Below are 25,987 nucleotides of genomic sequence, written 5' to 3'. Positions count from 1 at the left end.
TATTGGTTAAACTGAGCTGATGGGGCTATCTACAGCTCTTTGCTTCTTGAATTCCTTTCTTGCACTATTTTGACTTGCGTACTTAGTAGATTCCGGGCTTGAAAAGAAGTGGTCTGCATGCCAATTGTAAACACAACACAGGACCCTGATCTGGGAGGAGAAGCAAACACTGGAGGGAGTGCACCTTCCTGAGGCAGCCTGTTCTGTCAACCGCTCCCTGGCTAAGAAGACTTGTGAACCCTGGAAATAAACACAAAGCAAAGAAGCAGTTGACAAAACCAGGCTTTTCCAGCCTGGAAGCAAATGCCTGTGTCCTCACATGGCTGTGTAATGCTGTCCCATTTGTTACTGTGGTAATGCACTTTTCACCGGCAACATCTGGTACTCCATCAAGGATCGAACACAAACACGATCAGAAAACAAGTGGTTACATTGCAATACACCCTACCAAACCCTTGCTTTTGTGCAGTTACTTTAAACATTTAACTTGTATATTTACCTATTTGCAGCATGAATCACAGAGTGCAGATTGGAATATTTTGTCCCCGATGAATAAGTAAATGTATTTTATTCGTTGCTGTATTCCTCCACTCATCAATACATCCATACCACACTCATTTTTTCTACATACCTTTTGTTGTTGTTAGTTGCTGTGGCATTGTCTCTGACTCATAACAACCTAAGCAGAAAGAGTGAATTGATACCCATCCTGCTGCTTCATCATTATATTTGAGTCTAATGTTGCAGCTACTTATATAGTATCTTCTGCCAAAGGGGCTTATCTTCCAGGAGGACAATATTCTGTTGGGATCCATAAGTTTCTCATTGGTTAATTTTTGGAAGTAAAACATCGGGCCCTTCTTCCTAGTCTCTCTTACTCTAGAAGCTCTGTTAAAATCTGTTCACTGCTGGTTACCCTACTGGTATTATTGAAAATAAATATCATCTTGACTTCCTCTCCACTTAGAAGTTCTGCAACTGACGAACATTCGGCCTCTTTTCAAGTCCTCCCTCAATGCAAGAACATTTTGTTCTAATAACCTGGCCTTCTGTGATGCTCACCTGCCCAACACGATCGCTGAAGACAAAATGGGTGCATAAACAAATGTGGTGAAGAAAACTGATGATACCCAGCTATTACAAGATATAGCATCTGGGATCTTAAAGGCTTGAAATTAAATAAGCAGCCATCTAGCAGGGAAGCAACAACGCCTATATGGAAGAAGCACATCACCCTGTGTGATCACGAGATGTGTTGACGGGATCAGGTATCAGGCATCAGAACACCCCAAACAATCATATCGATGTGAACGAGGGGGGTTGGAGCGTAGACCCAAAGCCCATCTGTAGACAATTGGACATCCCCTCACAGAAGGGTCACAAAGAAGGAACAAGTCAGCCAGGGTGCAGGATAGGACCGAGGAAACACACAACATTCCTCGAGTTCTTTAATGCTTCCCTCCATCATAACTCTAGTTCTATCTTACAAATCTGGCTAGGCCAGAGAATGTCCACTGGTATAGATAAGAGCTCTGGACACACAGAATCCAGGACAGTTAACCCCCTCAGGAACAATAATGACATTAGCGATACCATGAAGACAGGGGGAAGATGGGGGGAGAAGGGGAAGAAAGGGGGAACTGATTACAATGATCGATGTATACCCACCCCCCAGGGGGACAAACAGCAGAAACATGGGTGAAGGGAAACAGTGGACCATGTAAGATATGAAAATAATAATTTATAATTTACCAAAGGTTCATGAGGATGGGAGGGCGGGAGAAGAAGGGGGAGAAAGAGAAGCTGATACTAAGGGCTCAAGTAGAAAGAAAATGTTTTGAAAATGATGTACATATGTGCAAATGGGCTCAACACAATTGATGTATGGATTGTGATAAGAGCTGTAAGAGCCCCCAATAAAATGATTTATTAAAACAACAACAACAACAACAAAAGAATTCTGCAGCCACATCATTAATCCTTGTTTTTCCTTGTAGTTGTCATCATTTACAAATTCATATCTCTGCTTTTCTATTTTTCATCTTGTATTCTATTTTATTTTGATCCTTCTACATGTGAGTTAGTTTCTGGGTGATGTTGTGATGTTGTCTATCTTGACCTCAAGTTGTTGTTTGTAATTGTTCGGTGTCTTTCCAAAGGATTCCCTTTAGCCTTTCTTTTAAATTTGGTCTATTTTTTTGTTTTTAGTTTTTTACAAATTCCCTAATTCCCTTAATTTTAATTTATCTGGAAATGTCTTAATTTCACCATCATACTTCAGGGAGACCTCTTCTTGATAGATACCTCTGGGTTGGTAACTGCTTTTCTTTCAGGGCTTTGTACATGTCATCCCACTGTCCGCTTGCCCGCATGGTTTCTGCTGAGACATCAGACCGTAGTCTGAGTGGTGCTCTTTTGTGTGTGACTTTTGGTTTTCCCAAGCTGCTCTCGGGATTCCTTCCTTATCCTTGCTTTTGAAAAGTGTGATTATGATCGGCCTTGCTGATTTTCTTTTGGTGTCTACACTATTGGAGGTTTCTTGAGCTTCTTGAATGTATAGGTCTCATCTCTTGATAGTAAGAAAGTTTTCCTCAACAATCATCGTGTGTGTGTGTGTGTGTGTGTGTGTGCGCGCGCGCGCGCGCTGACTCTTTCTGTTCTGGAATTATAATCATATGCAAGTCATTCCTCTTGAGGGTGTCCCATGTAATTCTTAGGTTTTCTTTATTTTTCTTCATTCTTTATCTGATTGTTTCTCTAAGATTACTAAGAGATTTACCTTCAATTTCACCAATGCTGTCTTTCCTTGAATTAGGTTTACTCCCTCATCCTTCCAATGTGCTATATAAAATTTTAGTATTAATCTCGAGTTCTAGTTGCTGTTTTTGTATGATTTCTAATTTTCCATTTATTCTATCAAATTGATCCTTTTCTGTGTTCTGGAATTATTCTAGAGTTCTGTCTATGCTTTCCTTGATTTTATCTTTGTTCTCTTTAATCACTTTCTTAATCTGCTTAAGGGTCTTAAATATAATTATTTTGAATTCAGAAACCATTTCTACCTCCAGATGATTTTCCAGGGTAGCATGTTAGTCACTTTCTTGGGCCATCTTGTTCTGGGCTATTTTGTGTTGAGTGCACAAGAAAGAGAGGTTTGGGATTACCTGTTGTCTCCAAGACATTGTGGTGTTATTATATTTATTACTGACTTTTTTGTTAGCTTGCTTCACTATGTATTTTTGTTTGGTTTGGTTTTTAATGGATCTGGCCTGGTCAAGGGTACTGTTTTCATTGCATTGGCAATATAAAGACACTAACCTCTGGGTGGTTTGGGCAGCTGGTGGGAGTATGGGAGCACATTTCTCATTCCTGATCACATGGCGAAACTGAAGGCAGGCTGACTGGGTGCTAGTTATCATGTCATTGATCCAGTGATGCTCCAGCGGGTGTAGGTATTCACCTAGTGTGTGAGGTGGTTAGTAGGTGCTTGTGGTAATAGTTTCTTTTTAAAGAATTAATACCAAACCAGACCCGAGGCAATGGAGATTGAAAAAGTCCCAAAGGTCCAACTATTGCTAGTCTTCTCCATTCCCCCCATCTTTGTCGTGAATATGCTTTCTCATCTCTGTGTTCTGTGAATCGCTGCAGTGTCCCACAGACCCCACAAATGTTCCGGGAAATGTACCCTGTCATGGTGGGTAATGTTCAGTGCAAAATCCAAAAGTTAGGCAAGGGGAAACCTGGTGCTGGGCCAGAGGACATGCTCCACTCCTGGCTCTTTCCAGGGATGCAATCACACTCCCTGCTTACCAGTGAGCTCATTTTATATGAAGCAGGATGGCATTGTATGGAATTCTGCTCACAATTACTCACAGGTGAGTCCTATCAGTGTCTTGCCCTAGTTTCTTACCAGACCCATGCAGAGAAAGGTCATTTAGTGGCAGTTACATGGTACAAATTTCATCTCAATTTAATAATCTGTTCTCCACCCCTGGATTGTATCTTATTTATATATGATCTCCGACCTCTCACAAGATGTTTCCAGTGGGTATTGGCCTCCTACAAATCTTAATCCACCTGCTTTTCCCCCAAGCCATTTCAGAAACAGCTTTCTTTCTCCTCTCAGCTGTAACATATATTTCCTTACATCCATTATAAGTAATAGTAACCAAGACAACCATTAAACAGACTGTGGTCCAATTCACACCTTCTACTAAAGTTAGAATTTAATCTCATCCTATTTCTGCTTGTTAAGAGATAATGTCCAACAAATGAGACCTGGCCACAGGTACATTATGGTAGTTACCTAATCTGGTGTCAATTTATGAAGGGGCGGAGTCTAGCCTGTCAATCAGGTCACAGCTTGATGACCTCATTTGGAGGCAACATGGAGATAAATAACCCACTGGAGGCAAGATACACTCACTCCCTGCAAGACATTACTGACAAAGAGCCTGATGGAGTTACACTGATTTAGCCAGAGCCGTAGACCTGAAGGAGCCACGTGGAGACTCCTGCCAGCGCTAAGATGTTTCTACTGCCACTGGATCCACAAGACTTTCCACCTGCTGGCATGTGATCTTCCTGCATTTGGCATCATTGCATATGTTGCATAAGTCTGAAGAGGAATTTATAGATTGGTATCAGACATATGGACTAATATTGAACTTATGGACTTGAACTGGACTGGGCTGGAATGTTTTCTCAATATTCAATTGCTCTTCTATATAAAGCTCTTTCTTATATACATATGAAGTTGTTTCTTTAGTCAACCCGGACTAACACACATATGATATCCAGAATTAAAACATATCACATAAAGGATTATGGCTGGAAGGTTCATAATTAATTGAGTATAACTCAGTTGGTATGGCTTGATATAATCATTAGTTTCTCACTCACTAACAGCAAGAAAAAATAACTGGCTAAACTAATGACACTGCTAATGCATAGTGGTTATACAGTGGTCTGTTAACAGCAACATTAGCGGTGCAAAACCATCAGCCAGTTCTACAGGGAAAGGATGAGGTTTTCCATGCCTGTGAAGCTTTGCAGGCTCAGAGACTCACGGGGGAAGTTCTAATCAGTCTTATAGCATTGCTATGACTTGATGACATGGAAGTGATGCCCCAGGGGAATGATTGATAATGGTCTCTAACGTAAAATGGCAATGATGCCTTAAGAGACATATGTAAACCAAAGATACATGAGTGGATTTTGAATTTTCACTTAATTCTAGCCTCATTCTAGAAACAATTAGTTCTTATGACATGTTGATGCTCAACCTCATGAAGAGATCACTGAAGATATAGGTGCTATAGCAAAGTGTGGTGAAGAAACTAGATGATGCCCAGCTATCAGAATGATGTCTGGGGTATGAAAGGCTTGTTTTCAAACAAGCAGCCATCTAAATAAGGTGTCAACTAAGTCCACTTGGAAGAAGCACACCAGCCTGTGTGATCTGAGGCTTGTAGATGATATAATCCAAGTCTAAAGGAGGAACGGTATCAGAACTTAAATTGTCAACACCTGGTTTGCAGAAGGTTATGGATGACAGTTGAAGTTCAAAATCCACTTTCAAGGGTCCACACATGGATCAAACCTCCAGTTAATCCCCTCTGATCATAGTTGAGGGATGTGACTGGCTCTATTTTCAGACATATAATTGATTAAAAGTTAATTATGGCAGATGTAGTTAGGTCCAAATGTGATATCTTATCATTTGATCTACCTTTGGACCCATTTTAAAGCTGTTTCAGTTGTTAAAAGATGTGAAGGGGAAATGCAAGTGCTTAAGCCCTTGGTGAGTCCCCTTGACCCTGGCCCAGGATGTCAATGGCCTTGCTCTCATGCAGAGTGCATTGCAAAGTGGATTGTTGCAGCTTCGGTTAGGTCAAACCTTTGTACTCGTTTTATGTTCTTATGATCCATTTAAATTGGTTTTTAATATTTTATGCTTTCTTTTCAATTGAGGCTGTTATCTCTGTTTCTCTGCTATTGTTGTTCTTTTGTTTGTTTTATTTATTTTGTAATGTTTTTTTCATATATAAAATCCAGGATAGGTAAATCTACAGAGACAGTAACTGAACTGATGGCTCCTCGGTGGAATGGTATGGGGGCTTGGGGAGAAATGAGGAGCTAATAACAATGAGTTCAAGGATGAAGAAAACATTCTAAAACTAATTGTGGTGATGACTGTATAACTCCTTTTGATGTGATTTAACTATTGAATTGTAAGATATATGCATTATATGCCAATCAAACTGTTAAAAGGAAGGAAAGAAAGAAAAATAGGGCAAGAGGGAATAAATAAGGTATTTAAAAAGAAAGGAAAAAATCCAGTACTGCACTAGTGCATGCCCCGATACATAATCCACAGGTGTGACAGGTATGGCTGGGTAGAATCGCTGGTTCCATCTGTTAGGGGAAATATTTTTGGAGAGGAGAAGAAGGAGAAAAAAGAAAGAAAAGGAAGGTGGGAGATGAGTGAATGAGTAAAAAGAAAGGGGAAATATGTGGCATCAGCACCAGTTCTTGGTGCCAAACTCACAGGTATGATTGACATAACTTGGTAGAGACATTGGCTGAGATCTGATGCAGAGTAAAAAGAAAAGGAGCTAGCGAAGAGAGCAAGAACACGAAGAAAAAGAAAGAATGTATTTTTTAAAGTGGCACAACACCAGCACAAGCACCAACCACAAATGTCTGAAGCAGTGGGTTTGTGGCATTTGATCCACCAGCGTGTACCTCAACCACCAGAGTAATTAATGGAGCTCCAGGTGAGGGGCCCCATGGGGTGGTCCAGGCAGAACACCAGGAGGTGAAAGGGCAATGGTGGGTCTGACTTAATAGTGGGTGAGGAGACTGTGTCTCTGGTCCCTGGGTGGTTGTGGGGGGTTCGGAGGGCACCTGTCTGACCACCTGATGCTGATGTGGGTGCTGATTATGTGATTTCTGTCCCATTGAGAATGCTACTTCCAATAATTCAAAATGGTTGTGCTCTATCCAAACAGCTGACAACTCACCACTGTGTACATCTCCTTGTTCATTGCTTTTGGTCAGTTCCTTTTTCTAATAGGTATTTTAGAAGCCCACTGAGTTAGTTAATTGTGCCAGCCTGGCCGATAATCACATGTGGGTCTGGTTGAAAGGCGGAGGGATAAATGGGTGGTGAAGCCTTGCCTTTCTAGTTCTCGGGTCTCTTGTTTTGTGATGGTTGTATCGGGTGCAGCTGCCTTAGCAGTTCCCTGCTTCAGCTTGCAAGATTGACTTCCTCCAAGACATCCCCAAGGAGAAGCCGCATGGATCTATCCCGATGCAGCCCTGGGTGCTGGAGCAGCCGTGTGGAGACCCTTGCCAGTGCTGAGGTGCTTATACGTTCACGGACTCAGCTTTCCTCCTGCAGTCGGCATTATTGCCTCTGTTTTGTGAGGTGAAGGACTTTGTGGACTGGTGTTGGGTATGGGTTAATGTTGGACTTGTGGGCTTGGGCAGCATTGGCTTGGGATATTTTCGTGATGCACATTTTCTTTGCATAAAACTCTCTCTTATATGTGAATTGGTGTGGATTTGTTTCTCCAAAGTACCTAGACTAATACACCCACTATTTCACCAGGTTATTTAAAACTCAGAGTTACAGGATTGTCATCTGTATCTGTTTTACTTCTTTTCTTGGATCTTTGTTGTAATGATTCTGAGTAGTATATCCGCATAGCCCACTATCTTGGAGTTTACTGAACCTCCATAGGGTTTTCTGGGAACTTCTTTGGAAGAAATTTCCAGGTCTTTTCCCCATTGGGCTTGCATTGTTCATCTTTCCATAGCAGCTGAGTACTTACCCTGTTCTGCTACAAGGCTCCTTGGAACCTGTCTTATAGCTTGGGCCAACCAAATCTTGTTTTCTTGTATTTAGAATATTCATTTAGTAACTCTCTTGGATCCTGCTGGATTTCTGGAGGCCATTTATGTCCCATGGTGAAGCCTGACTTTAATTTCTGCCTTTGGTTCTTGTGAGTACTCCCTTGATTCAGTACAATAAACTCCTCTTTATTTGAGCATATTAAGTTTTCACTTTTTACTAAAATAACCTTTGACTATTGTAATATTCATTTTTGTTTACAAAAATTTCATAATTTTGAACTCCTTTACAATTAATTATAGTTTATTCCTAAATATTCCTAAAGCTTAATTTACTTATACAATTTTATTTGTCAGTAACAGGAAAATCAAACTTGCTGGGTAAGAGGGACATTGTTCACAACTGAAATATCCAGGATTTACTTCCGACATGGTGGAATCTGGTGGCCAAATGACATCATCAGGGAAGTGATTCTCTACATTTCTCTAAACTTCTGTGAGAGCTCCAATGAGCAGGCACACAGCATGAATACAGTCACCACTGACTCAAAGGATGTGTCTTACTGATGCTGTCACTTCAGTGAAAAGGAGGGCCTCTTTCCATGGGAGCCAGGCAAACACCCAGCTTGGCTCTCAATGGCTCAAAGTAGCTCTCAAACACATCCCAATAACCATGGCCCATGAAATGCAGCATTGTCAGAAGTTTAGCACATCTGCATAGGAGCTGGAAATTGCATCAGTTTCTCTGAACAACAAAAAGTGAGTGATGGATGGAAAGATTTGGGATTTCTTTATAGAGGGATTTCTGGGCAGGCAAGCAAAACCTGTTCACATACTTACCCAACCTGCTACTTTTATCAACACTTTCTTTTCTTATCCATGTATTTTTTTAAACTTTATTAATTACTGCATCCTTAATTTTGGTTGTTTTCTAGTTCTCAAGGAACTTATGTAGGTTAGCACAGAGATTGTTTGTTAACATTCTTGTTTTTATTCCTACTTTTATTTTAAAATAATATTTGAAAAAAATTATTCTTTAGATAAGTCATATTATCTTTGTATGAGATGTTTAATACATTTACTCAGACAAAAATTATATAGTAATCTAAATATGATCCAAATCCTTGAATTAATCCACTAATCCAGATTGTAGTGATACCATTTTGCGACTCTGGATACTTATTATATATATAAATTAATAACTTTCATGCATTCATAAAACCTCAAATCAACAAATAACTTTAGAGACCCAGAGAGACATTGTGGAGGGGTCCAGCAAAACTATCCCTGAAATGTGAAGGAGAATAAAATAAATTTTAGATAAGCAAAAAGTAGAATTTGTGAAAACAAGACTAGTCCTACAATAAATATTACAAGTGGTTATTAGGATAGAGCATCATCAGCAATAGACAGTAACCTAGAATTACCATAAAAGACAGCAATATGGAGGAAGTCTCCTACCGAGTTAATACAGAAAGTGAAACAGAACTATACAAACCAAAATAAGGAATTACCGATAATGAAGACAACATCAACACACACACACACGGTTATATATACAAACTGTTTTGTATCTATGTATTTCCATATATAGAAACTGCTTTGAATTGGGAAAGAAAACCACTTATACACAATATCCTCAGAAAAAGTTAAAACAACAAAACAAGAGAGCATTGACAAGAAAGTCAATAAACAAAAAGAATGCAGCACAGAAAATTATCATGAACACAGAAACAATATCACTACACACACACAAACACACACTCACACTAACAAAATGTCAGCCAAAAAGCTAAACTTATAAATAATAACATCAAATGTAAATGGATTGAACTCAACAGTTAAGAGACAAAGACTAAGAGAATGTGTCAGAAAACACAATCCTAATGCAAGGGGGTGCCCCAACACACACACAAATGGAAATAAAGTTCTGCTAGGCAGAGCTTTCCTGGTATGCACTATTCCCTCTGGGCAAGCATCACGAAAGCTTCAATTGAACAATAAGTTGTAACCATAATATAGATTCACCAAATGAAACACCCTCAAAATACATTAATCAAATTCTTAAAGAATGAAGCAAGAAATAGACCATAATTTGATAACAATAGCAGACTCCCGCACATCACTTTTGAGCAAAGATTAATCAAATAAAAGAAAATCAACAAAGACACAGAACTAAACAACAAAATGAATCAACTTGACCTCTTAGACTAGAGGTTCTTAACCTGTGGGTTGCGATCCCTTTGGGGTTCACAAAGGTCGCCTAAAACCATGAGAAAATGCATATTTCTGATGGTCTTAAGAACCAAAGCACCGCTCCTCTATCCATCTCCAGATGGGTCCATCCACATGCAGACACGCCCACAAACCTGTACCTGGTGTGATGACAGCTTCGCACCAACCCCATCACATTCACCCCGTACAAATACAAATAAGTACAGGTAATGTACTTATGTGGACCAGTCTGACATGTGTAGTGAGCAGCTACTGTGTAGAAAGCAGCTGCTGTGTAGAAAGCAGCTATTCTGTTAAAAGCAGCAACTGTGTTGAAAACAGCAGTAATGGAGGTAAAATGACACTTCATGAATTATAATTACTGGATAAATGTAAAATCATGGACTGTAAAATCATCAACTACTGCAACAACAACAAAAAGAAATCTGTACCATGGAAACTTAATCTGGATGCTGAAAGGTCTTTTTATATTCAGCTGTGATTGATGTGAATACTGCCCCCTTGTGATAGTAACAAGTATGTAAGAAACAAAAACAGAGAATGGTAAATCATAGGAAACTTTAATGAACTGTATTGACTGAACTATGCCATGTATAATATATTGTATTATTAAAAGATTGTTATATATTATTTTCATTAGCAAACCATCCCATGACAATGGATCATGTAGAGAACATTAATAAAAGAAAATATAGTGAGGATTTTTTACAGTATGGTTTTACTTCAATTATTACATCAGGAATCGAGAAACCGCAATGTGTTATTTGTTGTGATGTTCTATCAGCCGAATCTATGAAGCCGAACAAACTAAAACACCATTTTTATAGCAAACATCCGAGCTTTGCTGGCAAGGATGCCAACTATTTTAGAAGCAAAGCTGATGGACTCAAGAAAGCCAGACTTGACACTGGTGGCAAGTACCACAAACAAAACATGGCAGTTGTTGAAGCTTCATAGTTGGTGGCACTCAGAATCTCCAAAACTATGAAACCTCACACCATTGCTGAGGATTTACTGTTGCCAGAGATCAAAGACGTTGTTCAAATTATGATCAGATGTAAAGTTTTACAGAACTGAGTGCAATTTCCTTATCTATTGATACTGTCTGCACAAGAATAGATGACATGTCTGCTGATATTCTTGATCAGGTCATCCAAATTAAATCTGCTCTGCTTCCAATATTTAGCATCCAGCTTGATGAATCTACAGATGTTGAAAACTGGTCACAGTTACTGGTTTATGTGAGGTATATTAATGATGGTGACTTTAAAGATGAGTTTCTTTTTTGCAAACCTCTTGAAACGACAAGCACTGTGGATGATGTATTTGACACAGCTGGTTCATTTCTGTAAGATCATAAGATCTCTTGGGAAAAGGTTTGTGGTGTTTGCACAGCTGGTGCTCCAGCTATGCGAGGCGGTTGATCTGGATGTCAACGTTTGGTACTGACTGAGTCACCAGAAGTCATCGGAACACACTGAATGATGCATCGGCAGATATTAGCAACTAAGATGCTGCCACAAGAGTTACATGTAATGAAAAGCACCGTAAGTTGTGTCAATTTTGTAAAGGCACCCACGTTAAACAGTCAACTGTTTTTGCAGCTGTGCAATGAGTTAGAAGCACTGAATAATGCTCTGCTATTTCACACTGAAGTGAGATGATTGTCTGTGGGGGGAGGTCAGATGCACAGGCATTCCCACCCCCTGAGGGCAATCAGTTGCCAGACTGCTGTCTCATCCCACCACAGAGGTATGCCTGCTCCCTGCCTCTGGGGACAATGGACAGGCTCCTGTAGGCGGAGTGTTCACCCTACTGATAATGGTTCCTATGGAGACCCAGAGACCACCCCCTAGACCACCCTTCTCATTGCTGTGTAACCTATAGTGCAGCCCCTCCCTGTGACATATGTTTCTACCTGTAATTAGTGGGCTGGCATGCCCCCAAAAGGTATATAAGCGTGGGTCAGCAAGAGAGACGCTCGGACCTCTCTCTCTGACCTCTCTTGCTCCCTGGTCAATCCCCTCTCTGCCCCCTCACCTCTCCCATCCTCTCTCCCTTGTTCCCTTGCCCTCTTTCCCTTTCCCCTCTCTCTTGGTGGACCACCAAGCTGGGCTCAGGTGAGCAATGCTACCATGTAATGTGTCTAACTGCATTATTGTATCTCTCATGCTCTCGGTGACTTTAATATAATACTTATATATCTCAACCATACAATTGTACATTACTGAACCCGTAGGTAGTAGTAGCAATGGGGCTGGTCCCCCCACCCCTCATCCCTCACAATTTAATTTAATACTACAATTGTCTAGAGGAAAAGCTTTAAAATGTGTCTTTGAGCCTAGTGATGAACTCAAAACGTTTTTAATCAGAAAGCAAGACTGCAGTTTGAAGCACTTTTCAGCGATAAAAGTGAACTGCAGAAAATAGCTTGCTTGGCTGACATCTTTGCCATCTTGAATGAGTTTAATTTATCACTGCAAGGACCAAATGCAACATGCATCAATTTGTCTAAAAAGATTCGATCATTCCAAATGAAACTTCAGCTTTGGCCAAAAAAAAAATGGGATGAAAATAAAATATACCTTATCTGCTTTCTTTGAGGAACATGACATTGAACCAGACAAAAGGATTAGGATGATAATTTCTGCAATAGAACACTTGAACATGCTTGCAGAAGAAATTTCATTGTACTTTCCAAATCTGTAATTAGAAATAAATATTTCACAATATATAATTATAAACTATTTTTGTGATTAATCACTATGCTTTGATTATGTTCAATTTGTAACAATGAGACTATATCCTGCATATCAGATATTTACATTATGACTCATAACAGTAGCAAAAATACAGTTATGAAGTAGCAATGAAAACAATTTTATGGTTGGAGGGGTCACTACAACATGAGGCACCGTATGAAAGGGTCGTAGCATTAGAAAGGTTGAGAACCACTGTCTTAGACACATAGTGAACATTCATCCAACAGAAACACATTTTACATTTTTTCTAGTGCACATGGAACAACCTCCAGAATAGATCACATTTTAGGTCATAAAGCAAGCATCCATTTCAAAAACATCAAGATATTGCAAACCATTTTTTTCCAGATTGTAGTGCTGTAAAATTAGGAATCATTCACAGATAGTCAACCTCAAAAAGTCAAACACATGGGAATTGAGCAACACTTTACTCAAAAACCACTGGGAAACTGAGGAAATAAATAACACAATTTAAAAATTATTTGAAAAAAAAATGAGAATGAAAATATAAGACATCAAAATCTCTGAGACACAGCAAAAGCAGTGTTCAGAGGTTAGTTTTTACAGTAAGTGTGCATATTAAAAAGCAATAAAGAATTAAAAGAAACACCTTTATTACAATTAGAACAATACCAGCCAAACAAACCATCAGACACCAAAAAAAAGAGAAAAGAAATAATAAAAATTAGAAAAGAACAAATTTATTTAAAATAACTACATAGAAGACAAAATATCTAGGAACAAAACTTACTAGAGAAATTAAAAAACATATTCAAAGAAAACTATAAAACATTTCTCTAAGAAATGGAGAGGCTTATTCAAATGAAAGAATATCCCATGCTCCTGGATAGGAAGACTGACTATCATGAAAATGTCAATATTACTCAAAAATATTTTATAAATTCAAAGCAATTCTGATCCAAATCCCAGCACTGGAAAACTAATTTATATGGCGATGATAGAAACCCAGGATAAATAGAACACTGTTAAAAAACAGAAACAACATAGGCCTTTCACTCTCAGATCTTAAAATCTACTCTATAGCCATGGACATCAAAACAGCTTGGTATTGTACAAGGATAGAAACGACAACCTGAGGATTAAAACTGAGAACTCAGAAATACAACCAAGTTCCTACTTTGATAAAGGACTAAAAACATTAACTGGGGAAAAGATAGCCTGTCCAATTAATAGTGGTTAAAAAATTGGATCTACAACTGCAAAACAATGAAACAAGACCCATACCTCACACCATATACAAAAAGATGGAAATATAAATCCTAGAACCATAAAGACCATCAATGAAAAAATAGGGACAAACTTAAGGGCCCTAGTACAAGGCATAAATACATGAGCAAACATCATGAAAAATATCCAACATATAAAAGACAAGAGGAGCCGTGGTGGTTTAGTGGTTCTGAGTTCGGCTGCAATCTATAAGGAAACCACCAGCCACTCTTTAGGAGTTTCATGGGAGAAAGATGGCGATTTTTACTCTTATAAAGAGTTACAGTCTTGGAAATTCCCAGAGGCAATTCTACCCTGCCCTATGGAGTCACTGGGAGTCATCATAGACTCAACAGAAAATAGAGATGGAGACTTTCTAAAAATATAACAGTTACACAGATCAAAAGACTTCACCAAAAGAGTTAGAAGTAAACTCACTGATAAGGAAAAAAATATCTAGCAGATATAGTAGATAAAAGGCTAATTTCAAGGCTCTACAGAAAACTCCACCACTGTGTTTGGGTACATTTGAGAAACAAATCCACAGTAACTCATGTATAAGAGAGAGCTTTATATAAAGGTTAAGTGCGCATCAAGAAAACATCCCAACCCAGTGCTGCCCAAGCCCACAAGTCCAGCATTAACCCATATGTCCAACACCAGTCCACAAAGTCCTCCTCCAGCTCACAAAACACACACTATGATGCCGACTGCAGGGGGAAAGCCGAGACAGTGAATGTGTAAGCATCTCTGCACTGGCAGAGGTCTCCACATGGTTGCTCCCGCACCCAGGGCTGCATCAGGTGGGTCCATGCGGCTTCTCCTCAGGGATGTCTTGCAGGAAGTGAGCCTTCCCAGCTAAAGCAGGGAATTGATAAGGCAGCTGCACTGTGGTCCACTCTTCATTTACCCCATATGTGTTTATCGGCCAGGTTGGCACAATAAACTAACTACCTCAACCACCTAAATAAGAAAAATCCAACCCAATTAAGAAATGGGCACAAGAAATGAATAGACAATTTACTAAAAATGACATCCAGTTGGCCAACAATCATAGGAAGAAGTGTTTGAACTCATTAGCAATAAGAGAAATACAAAGTAAAAGAACAATGAGATATTGCCTTATACTGACACTCAGCAAAATGAACGGAAAAACAAAATAATAAATGCTAGGGAGACTGTGGAGAGATTGGAATGCTCAGCCATTGCTGATGGGATTGTAGAATTTTACAATCCCTATGGAAATCAGTGTGGCACTTCCTTAAACAAATGCAAATACCTTGTGGTGTTCCATCCCTCTACTTGGTATATACCCTAAAGAAATAAAGAATAAGACACATAATGACATACGCACACATGTATTTATTGCGGCAATTTCTGTAAAAGTAAAAAATAGAAACATACAAAAACTTCAACTACAGAAAAATGGATAAACAACTCTGGTACATTCATACAATGGCATACTATGTATATTTAAAAAACAATGATGAGTGTGTCAAACATCTTACTGCATGGGCAAAATTAGAGAACATTATGTTTAGCAAAGTCAGTCAATCTAAGGAGGATAAATACTTTATGACACCATTAGTATAAAGGAAAAGGGGTTTTCACACCAAACAATAAGACTGTAAAGACTACACAAGGTCAGTACCTGGGCTAGGGGGATGGGTGGGGGAGGGAAAAGATACTGTGGACTGACAGAGGGAGGATGGGGAAAGAAAAAAATAAAAACCACATATAGAGGAGGTTTAATGGGATACTGTTACTGATTTACAGAGCCCTGGAGGTGTAGTAGTTACATTCTGGGCTGTGATCCTCATGGTTGGCAGTTCGAAACCACCAGGAGCTCCATGGGAGAAAGACAGGGCTTTCTACTCCTGTAAACAGCAGTCATCTCGGGAACACACGGGGCATATCTATGAGTCAGCGTTGACTCGATGGCTGTGAGTTTTTTTTAAGTTACTGATTTGATTTGATGAGCTGAGCTGTGCTGCTACATAGAATGTGGGTTGTGTGTGTGTGTATGTATGTATTGTGTTCTAGAAACAAAAATGGAAAAAATATATATAAATAAAACAGTAAAGTTTTCTGGTTTTTGTTTTAAAGAGAGAAAGGTCATGGCCCTAAAAAACCCCTCCAGATTCCTCACCCATCAGATCTAAACATTGGGCTAAGTGTCTATAAAAGGAGGAAAAGGAAAACTGAAACAGACATGGATTCTTTTGTGACATACAAGGGGGAACCCCCCCCCCCACCAAAAAAACCCCAGAATTTTATTTTTTGTCAAAGCCATGCTTTTTTTTTTTTTAACAAAACAACCTGCGGTAGTTAGTTTATTGTGCCAAGCTGCCTGATAAACACATGTGGGGTTAATTAAAGGGTGGAGGGATAAATGGCTAGGTGAGCCTCACCTTTCTAGTTCTCAGGTCTCTTGCTTTGTGATGGTTGGACCAGGGTGCAGCTGCCTTAGGAAGTTCCCTGATTCAGTTGGCTAGGCTCACTTCCTGCAAGACATGCCCAAGGAGAAGCGGCATGAACCTACCCCAATGCAGCCCTGGGTATTGGAGCAACCTTGTGGAGACCCCTGCAGTGCTAAGATGCTTACACATTCGCTGATTTGGCTTTCCTCCTGCAGTCTGCATCATTACGTGTGTTTTGTGAGATGGAGGGGGACTTTGTGGATTGGTGTCAGACATATGGGTTAATGTTGGACTTGTGGGCTTGGGCAGCACTGGGTTGGGATGTTTTTCTTGATGGGCACTTAACCTTTATATAAAACTCTCTCTTGTATCCAGGCTAACACACAACGTTTGCTCCTTCAAAGTACTCTCCATTAAACTTAATATAGTTGTCAAATCTGTGATTCCATTATTGGAAACATTTTTCAAACTCATCTGTTTGGATGGTTGACAGTGGCTCTTTTGTTATTTTCTTCCCCTCTTCTACCCTGTTTCCTCGAAAGTAATACATCCCCCGAAAATAAGACCTACTTACAGTTTTGCCTCTCACTGAAATATAAGGCATCCCCCGAAAATAAGACCCCCCCTAAAATAAGGCCCCCTGAAGCTACTGTAACTCTGGACTCTGGACCGTAGTGGCAGGCGCCGCCACGCAGATCACTGTTGGCCGCAGCACAGCCAAAGCAGACATGAAGTGCGAGGTCTCTTTTAATAAAACAATAAATGTGTATCGTATTCTTCTTCATGGAAAAATAAGACATCCCCTGAAAATAAGACCTAGTACATCTTTGGGAGCAAAAATTAATATACGACACTGTCTTATTTTCAGGGAAACAGGGTAAATAGTAAATCTCTGTCCTTTCATGTTCCTCTTTATTCAAGGAAACAAAAAGAAGTTGCATGGAGTGAGGTCAGGTGAGTAAAGTGCATGGAGCAAGAGAGGCATGCTGTTTTTTTGCCCAAAACTGGCATACTGAGATGGCTGTGTGAGCAAGTACATTGTAAAATCAGTCCCCAGTCTGATTTTTTTGGTCACACATTGTCATCAATCGACATTTCACCTTTTTTGAAATGAGAAAACCCTTCATACACTTGAGGTTTTCCACAGTGCTGTCATTGTAAGCTGTGTTCAAAATCACAACAGTTTCTGTGGCAGTTTTCCTGAGCAGGAAACAAAACTTCACAGCTGCATGCTGTCCTCTTTAATCGGCCATTGCAAAAGAACCAGGTTCAAGTGAAACTACTTTTATGAAAAAGTTCACTGTGACCAGAGAGAACCTTCCCAGGTGACGCTCATAGGTCTAGCCACTTAGAGTGAGTTGCTTGATGCTTGCCCAGCAGGAAAAAGGCGTACAGGAAAAACTTCCCTCGGTGGAGCTTTTTTCCATTTTGGAGGGTGCAGGTGTGGATGGGGTGGGTAACCCTCATTCTAGTTCATTTCAAACAAACAAAAACTAGGGAGTCCATGGGTGGTACAAATTATTAATAGAAGTTTAGCTGCTAACGGATAGGCTGGTGATTAGAGTCCACCGGAAGGCACCTCAGGAGAAAGGAGGGAAGACCACACTGCAGGAGGGAGGATCTGCTGCTCTGCTCCTGTCAAGACTGCAGCCAAGGAGCACTGCTCTCTCAAGTGCGATTACTACAGCATGGATGTGACTCAAGTGAATGCAACAACAGGATGCCAAGAGGGTCTTTGGTGGTTGGAGGATGGACTGTTTGAGGGTCCTAAGGTGGAAAAACTTTGCAGTGCCCCTGTTAGAGCAGAGAGCAGTTTGGGCTAGGCAGTGGCAGTAAAGGTTGCATAGAAGAGATCGGATTCAGGAGATATTGGTTTTTGTATACACACACACATACATATATACATATAGATTTTATTGTGATGGAAGGCGGGGGGGAGCTTAGGGATAGACAACCAGAAATAGTGACCAGTTACTTTGTCCACTTACTCCAGTGGAGCAAGGCTTTATAGTTTGCAGAGAGGAACCATTGCACTTGTGGCACTATCTGGTAAGCATTGGACTACTAACTACAAGTTCAAACTCTCCAGCTACTCCACAGGGGAAAGCTAAGCCCACATCTCCTGCAAAGATTTACAGCCTCCAGTTTTGGAAACCCTTTTGGAGCCCTAGTGGCATAATGTTGAGCTGCCACCACAAGATCAGTTCAAAAATCACCAGCTGCTCTGAGGGAGAAAGATAAGGATATCTACTCCCCTAAAGAGTTACAGTGTTGGAAACTCAGAAGGGCAGTTCTACCATGTCCTTCCTATAGAGTCGCTATGAGGCAGCATCAACTTGTTGGCAGTAAGCAGTAATATGAGCCAAAGTCAAGTCAGTGGCAGTGGGCCTTAGCTTTGGGCAGGTGTGAGAGAGAATCAGCAATTAAAACAAAACGAAAACACAGCTTGAGGCTGCAGGCACAGAATATTGAACAGAAGCTACACATTAGTCAGACCTGGAAAGTGGATTGCGTTAACTGTGTGCGAGACTGAGAATGGTTGAATGTCTATACAATTTCCTCCCAAAAAATTCCCCTCCCTTAGCAGAAATAATGGTCACATTGACTTTGCAAGAAAACAGGACAAATACGTATCCGACTGAACGAGAAAAGTGCCCAAGATTCTAGCTCTCAGGGTTTGTTGAGTAGAGATTCACTACTCCCTCTTCCTCACTCTGTGATCCTAGAATTCACCCCAGAGATGTGGCAGCAGGAAGTCAATTATGGGAGTTTTGTTTGGGGGCTGCCTGAGGGGGCTTATTCCATTACAATTACCATGCCCTTGTTTGACAGTTGTGAAAATCAAGTCCTGAAAAGGCTAAGAAATTGCCTAATGCTCCAATCAAGTATTATCATGGGAAAGGAGCCTCCTGGTGCCCATCAGTGCCTCACTCACTGGGCCACACAGCCATCTCTCTGTGCTGCCAATCGGTTAAAAGCAATATTAAACTCAATGTTCTGTATCAGTTCTGTCCCAAAGCACTTTTTGCAATGATGGAAATGTTCTATATCTAAGCTGTCTAAGACATGACTGACCAGTCACATGTGACAATTAAGCCCTTGAAATGTGTTAGTGTGACCAAGGAGCTGAATTTTATTTTATTTTTTAATTTTAGTAAATCATTTTACTGAGGGTTCTTATAACAATCCATACATCAATTGTATCAAACACATTTGTACATTTGCTGCCACCATCATTTCCAAAACATTTTCTTTCAACTTGAGCCTTTGTTATCAGTTCCTCTTTTTTCCCTTCCCTGCTCCACCCTCGTGAACCCTTGGTAATTTATAAATTATTATTTCATATCTTACACTGTCTACTGTCTCCCTTCACCCACATTTCTGTTGTTTGTCCCACTGGGGGTGGGTATACATCGATCATTGTGATCAGTTCCCCCTCCTCCCCCTTCTTCTCCCACCTCCACCTTACCCACGTGGAATTGCTACTCTTATTATTGGTCTGAGGTGTTTATCTGTCCTGGATTCTGTGTGTTGAGCACTCTTATCTGTAGCATTGTACATGCTCTGGCCTAACCAGATTTGTAAGATACAACTAGGTTCATGATAGTGGGGGTGGGGGTGGGGGAGGAAGCATTAAAGAATTAGAGGAATGTTGTTTTGTTGGTGCTATTCTGCACCTTGACTGGCTTGTCCCTTCCTTGTGGCCCTTCTGTGAGGGGATGTTCAATTGTCTACAGAGGGACTTTGGGTCTCCATTCCAACACCCCTTGTTTGCATCAAAATGGTTATTTTGGGACTTCTGATACTTGATCCCATCAACACCTCTTGATCACACAGGCTGGTGTCCTTCTTCTATGTGGGTTTTGTTGCTTCCCTGCTTGTTTACTTCAAGCCTTTAAGACCCCAGCCACTATATCTTGTAATAGCCAGGCACCATCAGCTTTCTTCACCACATTAGTTTATGCACCCATTTTGTCTTCAGCGATTGTGTCGGGAAGATGAGCATCCCAGAATGCCAGGTTATTAGAACAAAGTGTTCTTGCTTAACACAAGAGGACTTGAGTTGAGGCCCAATGTACATCTGCTACTTTAATACCTAACCTATAAATATATGTACATAAATTTATTTCCCTATCATTATGTTAACATATTTAGATCAGTACATGCCTATGTTTATACCTCTATAAATGCCTTTTGCCTCCTAGTTCTTTCCTTTATTTCCTTTAACTTTCCTCCTGTTTCACTATCATGTTTGACTTTTGTTCAGCTCTCTGAACTTCAAGGAGCTGAATTTTAACTTTAATTCTTTAATTTATTAGCCACCTGTGGCTAGTGACTAACATCTTAGACTATGCAACTCTATACCATAATAAAGTAAAATATGTTGCCAAAGGGTTGTTTTATGACTATCAGTTCCTTTTTCCCATCCCTCGGGTTTGAGTGGAGTGCATGGGTTCTGCAAACAGTTAATATTAACCAAAATGCCACGGGTTACAATCTCCCCAGAAGTGCCTCAGAAAAAACAGACCTCGTGATCTACTTGTTTAAAAAGTCAACATAAAGTTGCGGTTTATGGTGAGCAGCCTGAATCCATTTGGAGTCTTGACAAAAGTCCTGCCTGTGTTGAGTTCTTTCTGATATGTAATCCTTAGTGTAAAAAGCTTTGCCTGTATTTACACCTCTATAAATGCCCTTTGCCTCCTAGTTCTTTCCTCTATTTCCTTTTACTTTCCTCTTTTCCCACTATCATGTTCAGTCTTCATTTGGGTTTCAGTAATTCCTCTCCGTTACATTGCCCTTGGTCAAACCCTACCAAGCCCCTTACACCCTCCTCACCATTGATTTTGGATCACTTGTTGTTCCCTTGTCCCTGGGTTTGTTAACACCCACTTCCTTTCCCCCACCTCCCTCTCTCCCATGTTCCCCTGGAACTGTTGGTTTCATTGTTTTCTCCTCCACATTGTTTATCCCACCTATCTTATCTAGAAAGTCCTGGAGAGAAAAAAAAATATGCACAAAAAATAAAACAGAGCAAAACAAAGCAACAAAAGGAAACAAAACAACAACAGAAAGAACTAATGACAAAAAAGAGAAAAACCTGTGAATAGTTCAAAGTCTGTTTCTTGAACTTTAGGAGTATTTTCTGGTCAAGTCTGATGAGGTGCCACACCCTGTCCTAAAGTCTATTTTTTGATATTCCCTAGGAACTTCGTTGCTCTGTTCCCCTTGCTGTTCTGTTGCACACCCTTAGTGTTTCGCCTCCGTGTGGTGGGGTCAGATCGGGAACAATTCCTGCACTGTGTCTCCAGTGTTGTCCCCTGTAGCACTATGGGTCAGTGAGGAATATTGTATCTTGTGGTGTGGCCTCTTTGTGCCTTGGCTGCTCTGAGCAGGAATATCATCCTCAGGGCTTGGTGGGCCAGAATGTGTTCCACTCTCTCTTCCTCTCCTTACATTTACTCCTGTGTACTCTGCTGAGATATGTCCCTCTCCCTGAGCTGTAGCTTCAGTGCTGTCCTCTGAAGTGAATTCTTCTGTGGAGAGGGGGGCTGTCCACGTAGTTGGTATTGGGGCTGGCCCCTCAGACCTCTCTAATGGTTCCCTGCTTCATGCCGGTATGTTGCATTCATGTCTCGGAGCACTGGGTTGAAGTCTGGTCCCTCTTTTCCTGTGGAGATATAAACAATACCCTTCCCTTGGGTGGGTTAGTGTATGGGGAAATAGATCTATGTGTATATATTTATAGGTTTAGTATTTAAGTAGCAGATGGACATTGGGCCTCTACTTAAGTACTCCCTCAATGCAAGAACACTTTGTTCTATTAAACTGCCATCCCATAATGCTCAACTTCCTGACATGATCGCTGAAGGTATAGTGGGTACATACGCAAATGTGGTGAAGATAGATGATGGTGCCCGACTATCAAAAGAAACAGTGTCTGGGGTCTTAAAGGATTGTAGATAAACAAGTGGCCATCTCGCTGAGAAGCAAAAAAGTCCACATGGAAAAAAAACACCAGCCCGTGTGATCACGAGGTATCCACAGGATCAGGTATCAGGCATCAAAGAACAAAAAATCATATCATTGTGAGTGAGGTGGAGTGGAGGCTCAAAGCCTATCTGTAGACAACTAGACATCCCCTTACAGAAGGGTCATAAGGAGGAGATGAGCCAGTTAGTGTGCAGTATGGCACCGATGAAACATACAACGTTCCTCTAGTTCTTGAATGCTTCCTCCCCACCCACTATCATGATCCCAATTCTACCTTACAAATCCAGCTGGAACAGAGCATGTACATGGGTACAGATAAGAGCTGGAGACACAGGGAATCCAGGACAGATAAATCCCTCAGTACCAATAATGAGAGTAGTGATACCAGGAGGGGAGGGGGGAAAAGTGGGGGAGAAAGGGATATGTAGATCACAATGATCTACATATAACCCCCTCCCTGGGCAACGGACAACAGAAAAGTGGGTGAAGGGAGACATCAGACAGTGTAAGACATGACAAAATAATAGTAATTAAAAATCATCAAGGGTTCATGAGGGAGGGAGGATGGGGGCGGGAGGGGGAAATGAGGAGCTGATACCAAGGGCCCAAGTAGAAAGAAAATGTTTGAGAATGATGATGGCAACAAATGTACAGATGTGCTTGACACAATGGATGGATGTATGGATTGTGATAAGAGTTGTATGAGCCCCCAATAAAATTATATTTAAAAAAAAGCTTTGCCTTGAGGTGGAATATGTTTGAAAGCAGATTGCATAGACTGTACTGGCCAGCCTAGGGAGGCAATCTCTTGCCCTTAGGGTCTTGCCAAGCTTTTGATGGGAACCCAGAGTACCAGATCCTCAAAGGCCTGAGTCATGTCTGGACCAGGGTGGTCAGAGGGCCCAGAACCAATCCTGTATGTTTTTTTAATCTGCAAAGGTGTCCCTATCCCAACCAGGGTCCCCATCTGCTTGTGTTGTCACCTCTGCAATGGCGCTGAATTTATCTGCCACCAGTCATGATTTTGTGGTCATTTATTTGTTTTCCATGTTATATGTAGTCACATGGCTATACATATTTTGGAAGTCATTACAGCCTCATGCTCGTGGTCTTCCTTATCCACATGATTAGTCTTACCTTTGTCCTCGTTAAGACTTAATTATAGGATCTCTATAAGATATATGTCATCTGGGGCTCTTTCTTTTCTCCTAGAACAAAGCCTATGGAGTACAGTTCTCTCTGACATACATGCAGGTGCCACGAATCAGAGAAGCTCCATGATAGCAACTGGTTTCTGGTTAATCTTTCCCCGGAGGCAATGAGAGCTCAACTTAATACAACTCACTGTCATCAAGTCAATTCTGACTCACAGCTTGGAGTGACTGGTGGTTTGAAGCACTGACCTGTGGTCAGCCACCTAGCATAGAGTCCAGTCCACCACCACGGCTCCTTGCAATGATGGCTAGGTGGTATGGTCACCTCCCATATAGTCGTTCCAGGTTTGAACAGGTTTCAGCAGTTCTTCCAGACTAAGAGCAGAAGAAAAGAATGTGATCTGATTTGGGAAAACCCAGTCAATGAAAATCCTAACAATTCCAATGGTCTGATCCGTAACTGATCATGGAGATGGTGCAGTGTTTCGTCTATTATGCATCAGGTTGCCCTGGCTGACTCAGTGGCAGATAACAACAGCAATATTCCTGGAACACCTTTCCTGTATCTGAAGAACATTCTACTTTATGAGTTTGTACACCCTCAAGGTAAAAGCCAGACTTACACATTCTCAGCCTTTCTCGTGTCTAAATGCAGACATGAGATAGAGGCTGCCCCAACCAGATGCAGTTACCTGGTGAACCTCATTCTGGTAAGATGATGGTAAGCATTTTAGCATCTAGAAGCAGAATAGAGGAAAGTCTAGTCAAAATGTCCAGGCCACGACCAAAGATCAGCACTGCAGGTGACAGTCCCTATGTCCCGGAGCATCAGCTAGGCTGTCTTCATTGGAAACCTATCCACTGCCATTAGGTCCATTTGATTCATGTATGCCTTATACAGAGTTTCCAAGGCTGTACATCTGTACAAGAGCAGATAGCCTCCTCTTTCTTCCATGGAGTATCTGGTGGGTTTGAACTGCTGCCTTTTCAGTTAGTAGTACAGTATCTGCAGGCAGGCCTAGAAAATACTGTAGTTGATCATTTTCTTCTGCATATTCCAAGCTTTATTCTTGAGAGATCCAGAGATGCAGTTCAGCCACCTAATATCCTTTTGTAAACTACATTTGTCTGCTTAAATGAGACAAATATTCCTAATATTTGCACATGAGAATCCAACATACTCCATAATACACTTCCACCCACCCCCACCTCACCCCCCCCCAAAAAAAGAGAGTCCCGCCCAAGGAGTTTGGACCAAGATCTGAAATTAAGAGACAAGGCGTATGTACCAAAGGGTTACTGCAGTAATAATCCAAAACTATCCCTGACTTTTTCGCACGGATACTATCAGGTATCGCTAAGCATGAAAAGGCACCATGGCCCTTTTGAGCTTCCCCTTCCCATGACTCTCTGCACCCCGACATATACCCGCAACCAACAAAGTCAGAGTTTACGTCACTTCCGCTGCCTTCAAACTTGCCAATCGGGAAGATGCCAGGCACCCCACTAGAGCTAATTATGAACCACAGCCCCGAGGGTGTGTGAGTGTGCGGTTTCCTTTGTTTCCCTCTCTCGGCTCCACCCGCTCGCTCTCTTGCTTGCTCTGGCTCTGGCTACTCTGCTGCTCCGCTCCCCTCCACTCTGCGCCTTGCCCTCCCTTCTCGTTTGGAAAAACTCTGCCGGTCGTATTTCCCAATAAAGCCTGTTAATCGATACTCGCTTTCCGTTCCAGTCTATAATTTCTATCAGTTCTCACTCATGCTATACATCAGAGACACTTAAGTGTTGGCTGCCCTGTTCCTTGCTTGTCTTTATGCCAAGATCCCAACGCGTCACGGGTAAAAGGAGGAACACGGTGAACAAGAGGGTGGCTGCTCAAGTAACTGTTTGGGAGGGATACTTCCAGCTATGATTCACTGGCAGAAGCAAAACGTTTGATTCTTCTTGACATCAACTGGGTTGGGTTATAAAATTCTGTGCAGAAAGGCAGATAGCCTATTTGTAAACAATATAAACTCTGTAATGTCTGAAAAATGCTTGCATGTATTGCATGCTTACTTTATACGAGCTAACATGCTAAGTACATTGTGTAGATAAAAACACGTAATAAACTCACTGCCATCAAGGTGACTCTGACTCAAAGCTGCCCACTCTAGGGTTTCTGAGAGTGAAAAATTGTACAGAGAAATAGGGTTTGGAGTAGGAAATGGAAGGCCTCACAGGGGCTTCAGGTCCATTATCTACATTATCTTAGTTTTCACGAGTAAGGTTAAAGGGTCCGGGGTCACATAGAAAATATGCTCGTAAATAACGAAGCAGGTTTGGACCTAGCTCTCTGTGA

Source organism: Echinops telfairi, unplaced genomic scaffold, assembly GCF_000313985.2.
Source record: "Echinops telfairi isolate 266 unplaced genomic scaffold, ASM31398v2 ScPeMD7_31;HRSCAF=116, whole genome shotgun sequence".
NCBI lineage: Eukaryota > Metazoa > Chordata > Mammalia > Afrosoricida > Tenrecidae > Echinops > Echinops telfairi.
This window is presented reverse-complemented; position numbering follows the sequence as displayed.